Source organism: Lotus japonicus, chromosome 2 (genome assembly GCF_012489685.1).
Source record: "Lotus japonicus ecotype B-129 chromosome 2, LjGifu_v1.2".
NCBI classification, from domain to species: domain Eukaryota; kingdom Viridiplantae; phylum Streptophyta; class Magnoliopsida; order Fabales; family Fabaceae; genus Lotus; species Lotus japonicus.
In genome coordinates, this window is record NC_080042.1 from 10329460 (window position 1) to 10344458 (window position 14999).

Below are 14999 nucleotides of genomic sequence, written 5' to 3' on the forward strand. Positions count from 1 at the left end.
ACTGCCTCCTGCGCTCTCCGTGGAGCAGTGGTTTTAAGGTCTTCTAAGTTCACGTAGTCAGGCGGCGTTGAACGCCGCCGAACGCCTGGATCTGATTTAGCGATCAGATCTGAAGGTCTTCCCGGAGCTGCATTCACCAGCGACGCTGGCGACGGCACCACTGAGTGGACCCCCTCCGAGGAAGCTTCCTGCTCTTGCTCGTCCAGTATGGGACGGTTGTTGTTCCGTCCGCCGCCGCGGCCGCCGTGTCGACCACCACCGCGCCGGCGATGATCACGTCGACCCACGCCGCATGAACGAGTCTCCATGGCTCGTAACTCCTGCCTTCTGTCACCGGAAGATCTAGGTCAGAGCCACAGACGGCGCCAATGTTCTGTACTAGGGAAAGCTTACGTAAGATAATGGCAGAAAGTAAACCCTAGCAGAGCACTCAAAATAGCAAGAATATCATAAAAGGAATATTCTCATTAATGCTGAAAAAGTTAAGTTGTACAAGCTGATGACCTTCCCTTTTATAGAGGGTGAAGTCATGACATGGACTTTTCCTAAATTTGGGCCTGACAATCAGGGCCCAAATCCCTGTACATATAAGACAAATCCAAAGGAATCTTCCAGCTGGCTTGTGGGTCCATCATCTAAGGAAGGGCAAAGAAGCTCGTTGTGTCGTACTTCCCGCCATAGCTGTCTTCAATCGTTTATTGTTCATTTTGGGCGGGCATAATCTTCTTTATGTCCCGCCCAGTCCACATGCTATTGAAACAATGAGTGTTTTAAATAATGAAGTTTTGTGATAACTGAGGAACTCGACAAAAATTATACAGCAACAATTTTGGGGCGGCGGACTATGACTACGAAAAAATACATATAATCAGTACAATTTTCAAAATTCTTAGGGGAGCGATGGCCCCTGCCAGCCTCTCCTTAGGTATGCCCTGCTTTTTATCGTGATTTTCATTTTGAAAGAGGTTCTTATTGCTGCTCCAGTCATTTTTTAAAATACTAAAATTCTCACCACAATTACGACATAAGATCATCACAAGGACAACAGTAACAATGGTGCTTGCTGCGGCAAGTTTATTGTAAAAAGTGATCTATTATAAATTTAAAAGAACAAAACACACGAGAAGGTTTAAAAAACTTGTTGGAGCAGATTTTGTTCAAAAATGGCAGATTTACCCAATATTTGAAAAATATTTCCGAATTTTTTGAATTTATTTCTTACTTATATGTTCACATAAACATGTAAGTCAAACGAGTCTCGAGTAGTTTACTGGACCTGTTTGATATTGGATTGGGCGGGACACAAGGATTCCTTATGCCCGCCCAAATCAAGCAATCAGATGAACGAATGCAGCCAGGGCGGAATTTGCGAAACAACAAGGAATCTCGCCCCTTCCTTTAGATGGGCCCACAAGCCAGCTGGAAGATTCCATTAGATTTGTCTTATATGCATAGAGGCTTGGGCCCCGGTTGTCAGGCCCAAGTACAGGGAAGGTCCACATCATGATCACTCCTTCTATAAAAGGAGAGGTCAACACCTTGTAAAAAGTACCTTTTGAACATTTAATGAGAATATTTCTTTTATGATATTTTTGCCATTTTAGTGCTCTGCTAGAGTTTACTTTCTGTCATTCTCTTACGTAAGCTTTCCCTAGTACAGAACATTGGCGTCGTCTGTGGGTCTAACCTCGATCTACTAGTTGACGTAGAGGGTGAGCGTTAAGATCCATGGAAACCCGTTCGTGCGGTGTGGGCCGCCGTGATCATCGCCGGAGGGGTGGTGGTCGTCAGGGCGGCCGCGGCGGCGGACGATACAACAACCGTGAAATACCTCAAGAGCAGGAGCAGGAGGCTTCCTCGGAAGGGGTTCACTCAGTGGCGCAGTCACCAGCGTCGTTGGTGAATGTACCTCCGGGGAGACCCTCAGATCTGGTAGCTAAATCAGATCCCGGCGTCAGGCGACGATCAGCGCCGCCTGAATATGTGAATCTAGAAGATCTCAAAAATAGCGCTCGGAGAAAAGCACAAGAAGTAGTGACGGGAATCACGCCGGCGGCCTTGCAACAAATGTTGGATGAGTGAATCACCATTTTGGTCCCTAAGAAAGTAGGCGTCGGTCATAGTAGTCCCTAAAAATTATTAATGGTGAAAAAAATCCCTGAAAGTGTTGACGTCGGTCATAGTAGTCCCTATCTATGTTTGGCCGTTAGTCCCTGGGACGGAAAGTGCCCATGTGCCACGTAGGTTTCAATTTAGTCCTCGACGTTATCAATTTAGTCCCTAGGTAATTAAATTTAATCAAAATAATGAGTTAAAATAATAAAAATACAAGAATAGAAAATCTTAATTAAAAAAATAAAAAATAAGCCAAATAGGAAATTCTAATAAGCACAAAGATATCTTTGTTTTCCGGTTTTTTTTTGTTTTTAGAAAAAAAATCTCAAAATAAACAAATTAAATATTTTGTTATTTCTGAAACTCAACCTACTTCAACCTCGTGCAGAACCCAATCCTCCACCCTCCTTCTCCTCCCTCCCCTTGTCCTGAACATTGCATAGAAATCAGATCTGAGGAGCTAAAACCTAGATTGAAAACCTTTGTCATGCACGGCCTGAAAACAAGGACAACCCCAACCCAACAACAAACCCAGGAACTCGAACCCCACCATTGCAGACCCACCCACATTCGCCACCCTCTCCTCCACTTGCTCTGATTCAGTCCAGAAGGAAGCACAAAAGAAAGGAGACGAACCAAATCTATAAATGCTCAGGAACATGAAAGCAAAAGACACATTGTAATTCGTAGCCGCCGTCGGCAGTGGAGGGCGAGGTGGCAAGGGGGGAGGATCTAGATTTGGTGTTCAAAGACCAACCCATCGAAACTCCACCCCCACACGGATGACCGCCGCCGCAGAAACCTTCACCGATCTGGTGGGCCTCAATGAAGGTTGCGTCTTTGCAAGATTTTGGTGGTGATTCAGCCATGTTTTCCCAGATCTGGTGTGGCACATCCTGCAAATGTCATGCCTCTCTCTCGAGCCCCGTCCTCTCGATCTCCCTTTCGCCCCACCACCACGTCGTTGCCATGAATTTTCTGGGTGTTGGTGAAGGAGGGTGGGTGATTGCGGTTGCGGGGGGGGGGGGGGGAGGATCGGAGAAAGAGAGGGGGTGGGTAATCTGGGTTGCAGTAGGAAGGGAGGAGAAAGAGTACGGTGGGTGATTTGGTTGAAGATGATGATATTTTTTTAAAAAATATATATTTTTCAGAAAATAAAAAGAAAACAATATTTTGATTTTTCAAAAAATAGAAATTACCTGGTACCTGCTTATTTTTTATTTTTTTAATTAAGATTTTCTATTTTTGTAATTTTATTTTTTTAACTCATTATTTTAATTAAATTTAATTACCAAGGGACTAAATTGATAATGTCGGGGATCAAATTGAAACCTACGTGGCACATAACTTGACACATGGACATTTTCCGTCCCAGGGACTAACGGCCAAACATAGATAGGGACTACTATGACCGACGTCAACACTTTCAGGGATTTTTTTCACCATTAATGATTTTTAGGGACTACTATGACCGACGCCTACTTTCTTAGGGACCAAAATGGTGATTCACTCAATGTTGGATACTTTGCAAAAAGTACAAAGGCAAAACGAGCAGTTGCAAGCCCAGGTGGAGTATTTAACCCAGCGGCAAGATTATAAGCAAGGACAACGGCTCGAGGCTGAAGACGTCGTCGAGTTTCATCCTTTTGTTCCCGCCATCACAAAGGTGGGTATACCAAAGCATCTGCAAACAATGGCTTTGGATGCCTTTTCAGGCGAATCTGACCCTATGGAACACTTGCGTTACTTTAACACCAAAATGGTCATTGTAACACCCTCTAAACCCCGCGTAATTATTAAGGCATAAATCAGAGTAAAATGCATAACACAGAGGGTGTCACACTTATTCTCCAAAACCATAAATGAAAACACCTGACATGCTCATAATAAATATATAAATTCCCAACTTTACTGACATAATATCGTATGCATAGCACAGCGAATTTATTTTTCAACTCCAAAATAAAACATAATCCAAAAATAAATAAGAGAGTTCACAAAATAACTCTTAACATCAAGGTACAACTAAGCGTTTCCCCGGTGTTACATAATAGAGCATGACTCCCATCACTAAAAGCATATATAAAAGACTAGCTCCTCTGACTAACCCTCGCGAGAAGCTCCACTATCCTCGGTACCTGAGCGATGTCGCATAGAACATCATTCCAACAGAAGGGTGAGAACTCATATCATATGGATAAGCATAATAATAAGTAATGCAAAAGCTTGTAAAAATTATTCATAAATTTCTCATACATAATTAAGAAATATATCATGAAATTTAATATAATCAATTAAATTTCAAAGTATGCCAATACTCCATAATCATAGCTCAGATAAAGCAAATATAAATATTTTCAATTACCACAACAACAAAATTATTTCCAATTCTCAAATTCCAAATTTCTCTCTTTCTATTTAACTCCTAATTACTCATTCTAAGCCCTAAAAATTATTTAATTAAATCTTTTACTATATCACATAAGATTTAAATAATAATCACATATATCACTCATATCCAATTTAAATAATTTATTCACTACATATATCACTTTATCACCTTATTATATAATAAAATCACATATTTATTCAAATAAATATATAACCTAATAATAATTAAAATAAAATAATTAACATTCTACTAATCAGAAAATGGGGTGTTACAGTCATTGGTGGGGCAACGGATGAGGTAAAGTGTAGATTGTTACCATCAACTTTTAAGGGGATGGCGATGCAATGGTTCATCCGACAGCCGCCCTTCTCCATTAACAATTTTACAGATTTGTCTACTAAATTCTTAACTCAATTCTCCGCCAACAAAACTACCAAAGCAACCATGTTTGACCTTATCAGCATACATCAACAGCCAGGGGAGAAGCTCAAGAACTACATGGCGCGATTCAGTAAAATGGCTGTTCAACTGGAGGAAGACAACCCGGATGTGTGCCTGGCGTCCTTCAAAAATGGCCTCAGGGCGGGGGACTTGAATCGAGATTTAACCAGACGACCGGCGAAGGACATGATGGATCTTCGTGCTCGTGTTCAGGAATTCATTTTGATTGAGCAAGATGATCAAAAGAAACAAGAAAGGGAGGAGGGGCGAAAACACGTCCAGCCTGGCGGAGTTTCACAGGAAAAACACAAGACTGGAAAGGAAACAAGGGTAGCTCAAACTCCACGTATTCCAAGACCTGGCCCCTATCAAAATTCCAAACCCGGGTTCCAGAATACGTGGCACAGAAATCCCCAAGGTACCACTGCAACCCCGGCTGGCCAACAAGGAGCCTCGCCAACTCCTGTCCCACTTACTAAATTGAATGCCCCACTAAGCACTATCTTAAAAGCAGTTGCACAAACAAATGCGGTGCAATATCCGCCACCGCCTAGGCGACCACCAGCTAATGTGGATACAAACCGATGGTGTGAGTATCACAAAACGTTGGGGCACACCACTGATAATTGTTGGAACTTGAGGCGGGAAATTGATAGGATGATCAAGGCTGGCCATCTGGCGAATTTCGTTAAAGAGGCAGCAACATCAGAGGCCACTAAGGTAACTCAGGGGGACAGGGGCAAAGGAAAAGAGATAGTGGAAGAGTTGGGCGACCCTGTTGGAGAATGCTCATCCATTGCAGGAGGATTTGGAGGGGGCGTGATTTCAAGCAAGGCTAGAAAGCGTTATGTGGCGGCTGTACATTCCGTGCATGAGGCGTATGAGGGCGAGTGCTGGTTGAATCACTCTCCCATTACATTCACCCCTCAGGATTTTGCACATGTTATTCCTCATGAAAATGATCCAATTGTAGTGACAATAAGGGTCAACAATTACATGACGAAGAAAGTGTTTTTGGACCAGGGATCTTCGGCGGACATCATTTACGGGGACGCCTTTGATCGCCTGGGGTTAAAGGAGTCAGACTTGAAACCATATAATGGAACCCTGGTGGGATTTACAGGGGACCGTGTCAATGGGCGAGGATATGTTGAAATACCAACGGCTTTTGGCGAGAGGGATTTTGTTAAAAAATTTCAGGTGAAATATCTGGTATTGGCATGTAGAGCCAATTACAACGTACTCTTGGGGCGGGACACCCTTAACAAGTTGTGTGCCGTAATTTCAACCGCACATTTAACTGTTAAGTACCCGGCCTGTAATGGGAAGGTGGGCGTCCTTCGAGTGGATCAGAATGCAGCAAGAGAGTGTTACCTTAGAAGTGTGGCTCTCTATGGGCGAAAGGCCGCCAAGGAAAGCCACCGTATCATAGAGATTTTTCCACACGAAGGGTTTAGCTTGGACCTAAGAGATGACGCTGATGATTTCCGCCCACAACCTTTGGAAGAAACAAAATCAGCACAAATCAAAGATAAGGTTCTGAAAATCGGCAGCGGCTTAACAAAGGAACAAGAAGAAAGATTGATCACCTTGTTGGGCGAGAATTTGGATCTTTTTGCATGGACAATTAATGACGTGCCAGGCATCGATCCCAACGTAATCACTCATAAGTTGGCAATACGGCCAGGAGCAAAACAAGTCATCCAACCAAGGCGAAGGATGAGCGATGAAAAGAACAAGGCGGTGCAAGTAGAAAATGAGAAGTTGATCAAGGCACAATTTATTCGTGAGGTGCAGTACCCAACCTGGCACGCCAACGTAGTGATGGTCAAGAAAGCTAATGGAAAGTGGAGAATGTGCACGGATTACACAAGCCTGAACAAAGTGTGTCCCAAAGATTCATATCCTCTTCCCAATGTTGATAAGTTGGTAGACAGGGCTTCTGGCAACGAACTTTTAAGTCTCATGGATGCATATTCTGGCTACAATCAAATCATGATGCATCCTTCGGATGAGGAAAGTACGGCGTTCATGACTAACCAGGCGAATTATTGTTACAAAACTATGCCTTTTGGTTTGAAAAATGCTGGAGCCACATATCAACGCCTCATGGATAAAAATTTTTCAAAGCAAGTTGGAAGAAATATGGAAGTGTATGTAGACGACATGATTTTTTCAACGCCTCATGATTATTACAGATATGTTGTATAGTATAAGGTCTAATAATATAAGGTCAGATATAATTACGTCTGATAGGATAAGGGCTGATAAAAGTTTAATGCTATACGATGTTTGGTCATACACTGAATAACTTATCATATTGTAAACTAATTAATCATTTGTTTCGTGAAATTGAATAATGATAGATGATATAAAAATGATGATGGTATTAGTGCATAATGAAGTTGGTGATGATAGGTGGTGATGGCGGCTACGGCGGTGACGACAATGGTAGTGCTGGTTGTTGCGGTGATGGGGGCGTTGGTGGGTCGTGGCAGTAGGTAGTGGTGGTGGTGGTAGTTGCGATGTTAGGGTCATAGAGTGGTGGTGGTAGATGATGGTATTGGTGGAGAGTATTGTGGTGATGGCAGTGTCGTAGGGTGGTGGCAGCGGCACAGTGGCGATTCGGGTGATGACAGTGGTGGTGTTGGAAGGAGATGGTGATGTTGGTGTTGGCAATGGCAGTGGTGGTGGTGGTGATAGAAATGGGGGTGGCGGCGGAGGTGGAGGGCGATGGTGGTTGTTGGGGTGGCAGAGATGGTGGCAGTGGAGATATCGGTGTTGGGGTGGCAGTGGCGATAACAACGGTGGAGGGTGGTGGTGGTTATTGCGGTGGATTAAATATTTTCATATAACTTATACATCACACTCTTATCATGCCTTATTCATAATCTATAAGGTGGATTAAATAATTCATTATTTTAATGTATAAGAGTGGATTCATATATAAGTTTATACAATACAATGTTAGCACCAAAAATAGATAAGTTCATAATGTATTGTATAAGCTTATTCTATCATGCCTAATACAAGATATCAAACGAGCTATAATGGTAAATGGTATCATTGAAGTGTTGTGGTGTGCCTGTTTCAAGTCCAGTTGACTTCTTATTATTTTATTTTTTGCCATAAAATATTACATATAGTAGTACTAGTACGAGTATAAAAATTTAAAAATTGGGGTGAGCATGCCCATTATGCCACCCCCTCCCTCTCAATAGTCTATATGTCATAGAGGAATTGTGTTTACTTACATCCACGATGAAAGTAGGTCAGACTGCCGATAGGGGCTTATGACTTAGTACACATCGAAGCCTAGGTTAGTGCAGCCCAAGTCATATTGATCCTATAATATATACTATTTTTTTTTTAAAAAAAATAGCAACTCCTATAAGTGTGTCACCCCCTCATGCAATGTCTTTCTTGTATTTTTTTTTCTCTCATACTATTATTAGTAGGTTGATGATCTCATATTTATATTTTATAAATTTTCGATAATTTAAAAATTCAATCAGTAATTATTGATTATTGTAAAATAATTAACAAAAAGTCAAATGTTATTTATTTTAATTGCTTCAATGTAAAAAAATTAACAGAAAAGTCAAATGTGTTATAAATAAAGGGAGGAACTAACATAAGCAAAGAGAGGAGAAGCAAGTAAGAGAAGAGAGCAAAAAGAGAGAATAGTGTGAATGAGGAGTAGTGGCTACTTGATGCAGCCTCATTTATTTATAGAGCTAGGTTAACATAGATAGACAAAATACATGGGCTTGGCCCATGGGCCCATGATGGTCATTCTATTTACAACACTCCCCCTGAATGACCGTCCTTTAAGAATGTGCCTCGTTAAAACCTTATTAGGAAAAACCCTTTGGGACAAAAACCTAGTGAAGGAAAAAGAGTACAACATTCATTAAAGGAAAAAGAGTACATTGCATTTCAGTTGAGGTCTTTGAGTCGACGAACTCCAATGCTTCGTACAAGTCTTTCAAATGTTGCAGTTGGAAGAGCCTTCGTAAATAAATCCGCGAAATTATCACTTGAGCGAATTATTTGGATGTCTTTGTCACCATTCTTTTGTAGATCGTGAGTGAAGAAGAGTTTTGGCAATATGTGCTTTGTGCTTTGGTCATCCTATTCATAACACTCTCCCTGGATGATCATCTCTTAAGAATGTGTCTCATTAAACCCTTCTTAGAAAAAACTATGTGCGACAAAAACCTAGTGAAGGAAAAAAAGTACAACATTCTATATCACTAAACATTGCCTCAATAAAAACCTCACTAGAAAACCCCAATGGGGAAAAAACTTAGCTAAGGAAAAAAGAGTGCAATGAAATATAGTTGACAATCTTTGAGCCATCGAACTTTGATATTTCGTAAAATTCTTTCAAAAGTTGTTGCCGAAAAGATCCTTCGTGAGTGAGGAAGACTTCAATATTATAAATATTGCGAGAATCTTGAACTCGAAAATTAATGGGTGTGATTGACCATAAATAAAAATGAGCAGTTTATTTTCTAAATTTAAGGGTCTTTGGATCTCATGTCTATACCCTGGAAGTATAAAGACAATAAAACATAAAGAGTCTTTGTAGTAACGTTAAATAATGTTGTCCTATTTAAGACACATGTGACTATCATGGTGGGTACTTGGAGTTACAACTTATTTGCATGGCTCACTTGAGAATGATATATATATAAATAAAAAAACTCCTTGAATGTTGTAAGATGCCTGAAGCACACAATTCATGTTCTGAACAATGAACAAATTATTATATTGAAGTAATCTAGATGATTATTTGCTTAAGGAAGGTCACAAAATGACCCAAAAACCTCATACATATTTATGATGAGATATGAGATTGTTTATGTTATAATTAATGTTTATGACAATGATTTATTAGGACTCCATAAGAGTTTCCAAAAGTTGTAGATTTGCTTAAGAGAAAGTTTGGGATAAAAGAGTTGGGAATGAAAATTTTGTCTAGCCTTACCAATTGAGTATCCAAGAGATGAGGTATTTATGTGTCAAGATACTTATGCAAAACAAGTACTAAAAGGATTATGTATGGACATATCATGTTCATTGTGTATTCTATTAGTTGTAAGGTCATCAAATGAAAATTAATATCCTTGTATATCTCGAGAAGATGATGAATTTTTACTTGGTCGTAAATTATCAATCAGAGCATTAATGTATATTGCTAGTCATACATAACATATTACCTTTCATTATTGTAAAGGCACAATGAATATGAGTTTACTTTCCCAATATATCCAAGCTCGACCTCATTGGTTATGCAGATGCAGGATATTTGTCGAACCCACCATAATTGGTGATCTCAAACATATTATTTGTTTTTAGACTTAATTGCACATTTGGTCCCCACTAATACCACTTTCACGATTTCGGTCCCCCAAAAAAATCAATTGCATTTTGATACCTCAACAAAAGCCTCCGTTTGCAAAAATGAGTTTTCGTCCACAACTTAACGGTTTCTGAAAAAAAAATTAATAAAAAATTCAAAACCCAGAAATCCATCTCTTCATCTCCTCCCCCATCATCTTCTTTATGTTATACAACCAAAAATCCCGAAAAAAAAAATTTAAAAATCAAAAGCACATTAATATGCAGCTCCTTCCCTCCCGTACTCGTTAGTCACCACCACTCTCACATTCATTCATTCACTCCAGTAATAATAAACACAAAGCACCCACTCTCAGATCTGACCCTCTCTAATTTCATTTTCTTTCTTTTTACTGCAACTGTGAGCTCTCTCTCTCTTTCTCTCTCCCTCTCTCTCCCTCTCCTCTTGCTTGAGAAAAATGGAAAAAGGGGAAATCCATTTGGACTTGAATTTGATTTTGACTCTCTACAATGAACTGAAATGCTTTTATTTTTGTTGTGCTGAATTTCAATTCAATCAGATTTGGCTCTGATCTGTGTTAAGAAGAGGCATTATCAACCTCTGCGTCTTCAAATCTCTCAAATCTCTTCCTCTTATCTCGATCTCGCCTCTGGTTTCTTCTTTGTTCGTTTTTTTGGCTTGGGTTGAGGAGAGGTAGATGGATCTGGGTTGGATGTTTTGTTCTTATGGTTGGGTGTGGACGTGGTGCTTCACGCCATGGAGATGTGGACTGGGTGAGACCTCAGGGTCCCTCGCCCAGGGGTGCTGGCCTAAGGCGAGGATCACATCAGGGACTTGGGCCTTTGTCCCGGAGGCCCAACTGGCCCATTAGGATGATTTGGAGGCGCTAGGCCCAACTCCCCCAACTATAAATAGGGGAAGGATACCGATTGTAAAGGACTCTTAGCTCATTTGAGAAATAACAAGCTTGAAATTCAGTTACTTTCTCTCTCTAAGCGGTTACACTCTCACTCTCTCTAGGAATCTGTAACACCCCGATTTCCAGGTGTCACTTTAGTAACCAAAAATAAACTTTACGCGGAAAACAGGTAATTTTTTTTCGTTTGATTCCTTTTAAATCAAGCAATAGAAAATAAAGACATAGCCCAACCAATAAACTAACCAATATACATCAAATATAAACATGTACAGCCTCAGCTGCACTTCCACGTCACGCGCACTCGCAGTGACCCCAAAGTAATGTGCCCGTAGGCAAATATTTACATACCCAGAAGTGTGAGTAAGAAAGTTTATAATTACAACCCACTGAGAGAAAGTCGGCCTCAAGATGGCCTAAGTAAAGACCCCTATGGTCCAACTGACTCATTGTGATCCCTCAGTAAGAGAGCCACACAAAAAGTCATGCGTCGGGAACCTACCCTATCCCAAAGCAAAACGAATCAGAGCTCTACACAAAATATGACGCATGCCTAAACCTACCCTCCCGGTACCGAGTCCACAGCGAACTGAAGTCGGCAAGTTGAAGCTCAGCTCCATGCGTCGCAGAACTCCTTTCGTCAGACGTCCACGCTCGTCAGTCCGGTCCTCCATGACCCTTCCCCGGTGCGTCGCCTGATGACCCACAAGATCGATCACCCAAGCGGTGGGGGCATGTCGATCAACCAGCTCAAACCTGATCCCCCCCGAGGGACAGACCATCGAAACCCAATCCACCGTCAACATCTGGCAGCAGGCCGACCGCCCAAACACAAACATGAAACCAAAGCCAAGGCGCTAGGGTCAACTCACGGAAATAAGTAGATATACACTCAACATGTGATATGGGGTATAGATATATATGTTGATATATATATATATATATATATATATATATATATATATATATATAAACAATCCTAGCATGTTATTGGCTCTAACAATGCTTCAATAAATCAACCAGCACACAATTCCAGTCAGAGTGCATGTATGCGTGAAATGCAATGAATGTGATCCGGATTGTGACGCGTTCCCGTTCGCCACAAGTGAAGCATTCCCGTTCTTCACTATGGATGAAACATTCCCGTTATTCATCCTTGGTGAACCATTCTCGTTATTCACCGTATGATGAACCATTCCCGTTATTCATCATTAATGCATTGGTGAACCATTCCCGTTATTCACCATGAGATGCACAGGTGAACCATTCCCGTTATTCACCTGATTGATGCAATATGGTTAGCCAAACATCGAATCGTCATCACCACATAAGTGTTTAGCTCAAACCCAAACTCAAAACAAACCCAAGAGTTAGTGTCGGTCAATACAACACAACTCGGAGTTAGTGTCGGTCAATACAACACAACTCCAATAACAAAACCCAAAATCAAAGCCAGAGTCAGTGTCGGTCAATACAACACGAGTCGGAGTTAGTGTCGGTCAATACAACACAACCCCAACACCCAAAACCCAGAGTTAGTGTCGGTCAATACAACACAACTCGAACAACAAGAGTACAAGAGTACTCGATGACTTTCAATCATCACCGCAGCTCACCTCAGTGGCTTTCCCCAAATCCAAAACCCACAACAAAAGTCGACTTTTCCCCGTCTTTCGCAATCATTTTCTCCTTTAGGCTCCCTATAATTATTCGTTTAGTGAAAACGGTTCGAATTGGATTAGTCAGGTTATGAGTTCATTTCTCAAAGTCTAAGTCTCCCAAAGTCTCTAGTTTTCGAAATTCTAATCATTCTAATTTTCCAAAAACCCTCCAAAAGAAGTTTCCCGGGGAAAGTCTAAGTATACAAACAAAGGGCTAAGTCTCAAAACTCAAGTTTGGACTTGCCTAGGGTGGTACATCCAACCCGAAATATCAAAGATCACCAGATCGATGAAACTCCACTCCGAAGTCGCGTCAAAACGCACAATCCAACAATATCACAATATCACAAGTTATGGAAAAACATCATAACATCAACTCATCATCATAATCAACATCAGATAAAGCATAAGTCGAATTTATCGACGCCTATCATGCAATCATAGCTATTAGTAAGTTGCCCTAACCTTAGGCGCTTTCCTTACTAAGTTGCGACTCAAATCAAATCCAATCATATCTTTGCTTTCCCGTGTTGGCTCACTTCCGTTTGTTCTTTGGCTTCGTCGTCAAGCGCTTCCGTCCTTCGTACCCTTCACAAGTTCACATACTAAACCTTAGCCTCTAAAGTCACATCTAAAGTTCCAGAACAAACTTAGCCAATCATTCTAGCTCACTTAGGCTAAATGCACAAACTTTATGTTTCAAGGACTAAAGTCCAAAGATAAAATATTTGTGTTTTAAAGAAATGTCCTTAAAAAAACACATTTCGCAAACAACTCCTCAACTTTTAAATAATTTAACCCTAGTCCCTTGATAAGCACATAATCACGAAAAGGTCCTCACATAAAAGTAAGTTCTTTTTCAACCCTCAATCTTTAATAAATTTATCAAACAAACCCCAAGACTTTTAAAACTCCGGTTTAACCCAAAACTTCTCAGCCTCTTGTGCTTTAATCCTAAAGTTTTCCCACAATAAACTTTTAGTCCTCAAACTTAACTTATGATTTTCACTAAACAAAAACAAGTTTCAGAATTGATTTTCCAAACCCAAAACACATGTCATAGGTTCGGCCACGACTACATAAATATGTATAAATTTTCCTTTTTCCCCAAATCACTTCTAAATCCATTTTTAACATTTAAACACAACTAATCAAGACTTAAATTAAAGCTCTTAAAATCCCAAAATCACTTAACTAAAAAAAACAACTTTTAAGAAAATTAAATGGTGAAATCCATAGATCCGATGATGGGGGATAACATTTGTAAAAGCACTTTGGATGGAAGTCATTTTTTTTTAAAAGCATAACAAATCAAAACTCAACTTTACCCATTAAAAACATGATAAAAGGATAAGAGACTTTACCATAGTATAGGAAGATGAAGACATGGTGCTGCACAAGAGAGAAATCACGTGAGGGAGGGAAGAGGGACCATTATGTGCGTTTTGGGTGCTGGAATGTGAGGAGAAGAAATTAGCATGGTGGTTATTGTTTCATGAAGGAAGAAGAAAAAGAAGAATAAAAGAAGTGGAAAAGAAGAAGAAGAAAAATGTGATATGTAGAAGAAGAAAGAAAGAGGAAAAGAAGGTGGTGGGCGTCGGTTTGTTGCTGCCAGGGGAAGAAAAACGTGAAGGAGAAAAGGAAAGTAAAAGTATGGAAGAAAGGAAATGAATAAATATTGAAGTCTGGTGGTGATGCTTCTGAGAGAGAGAACGTGAGTGAGGGAGGATAAGGACGGATGGTTTAGATATTTAGGGAGAATATATTTTAAAACTAGTACGAATTGATTTAGACACCGAATGATTTAACTCATAGAGTTAAGAGAAAAATATATGGGTGATATATTATTATCCCAAAAATTAAGAGGAACTCTATGAAATGATAAAATATAAATTTGGATCACTTTAGGCAAAATAAAACGATCCATCGACAAGAAAATGAGTAAAAACTGAGCTAAAGAATAACTGTTAGACAATTAGAACAAATATGACGTTGTCATATTATGCAATTAATCTAAGTATCGATCCAAGAAAGGGCGATACTTGCATCGGGTTCATTTAAGTGAGAAAATGGCTTGAACGCAGTATGCTTCAAAATATACCGCAA

The 14999-nt window shown here is 40.2% G+C and overlaps 1 long non-coding RNA gene across 1 annotated transcript; it reads right to left on the minus strand.

The window, feature by feature from the left end:
• Positions 1 to 4013: 4013 nt before the first annotated feature.
• On the minus strand, positions 4014 to 14615 carry LOC130737545 (uncharacterized). The gene is made up of 3 exons (XR_009018782.1): positions 14258 to 14615; positions 13359 to 13481; positions 4014 to 4253 (listed from the first exon to the last, which is right to left on the minus strand). It is a non-coding gene; the product is annotated as an uncharacterized LOC130737545 (long non-coding RNA).
• Between the last annotated feature and the right edge of the window lie 384 nt (positions 14616 to 14999).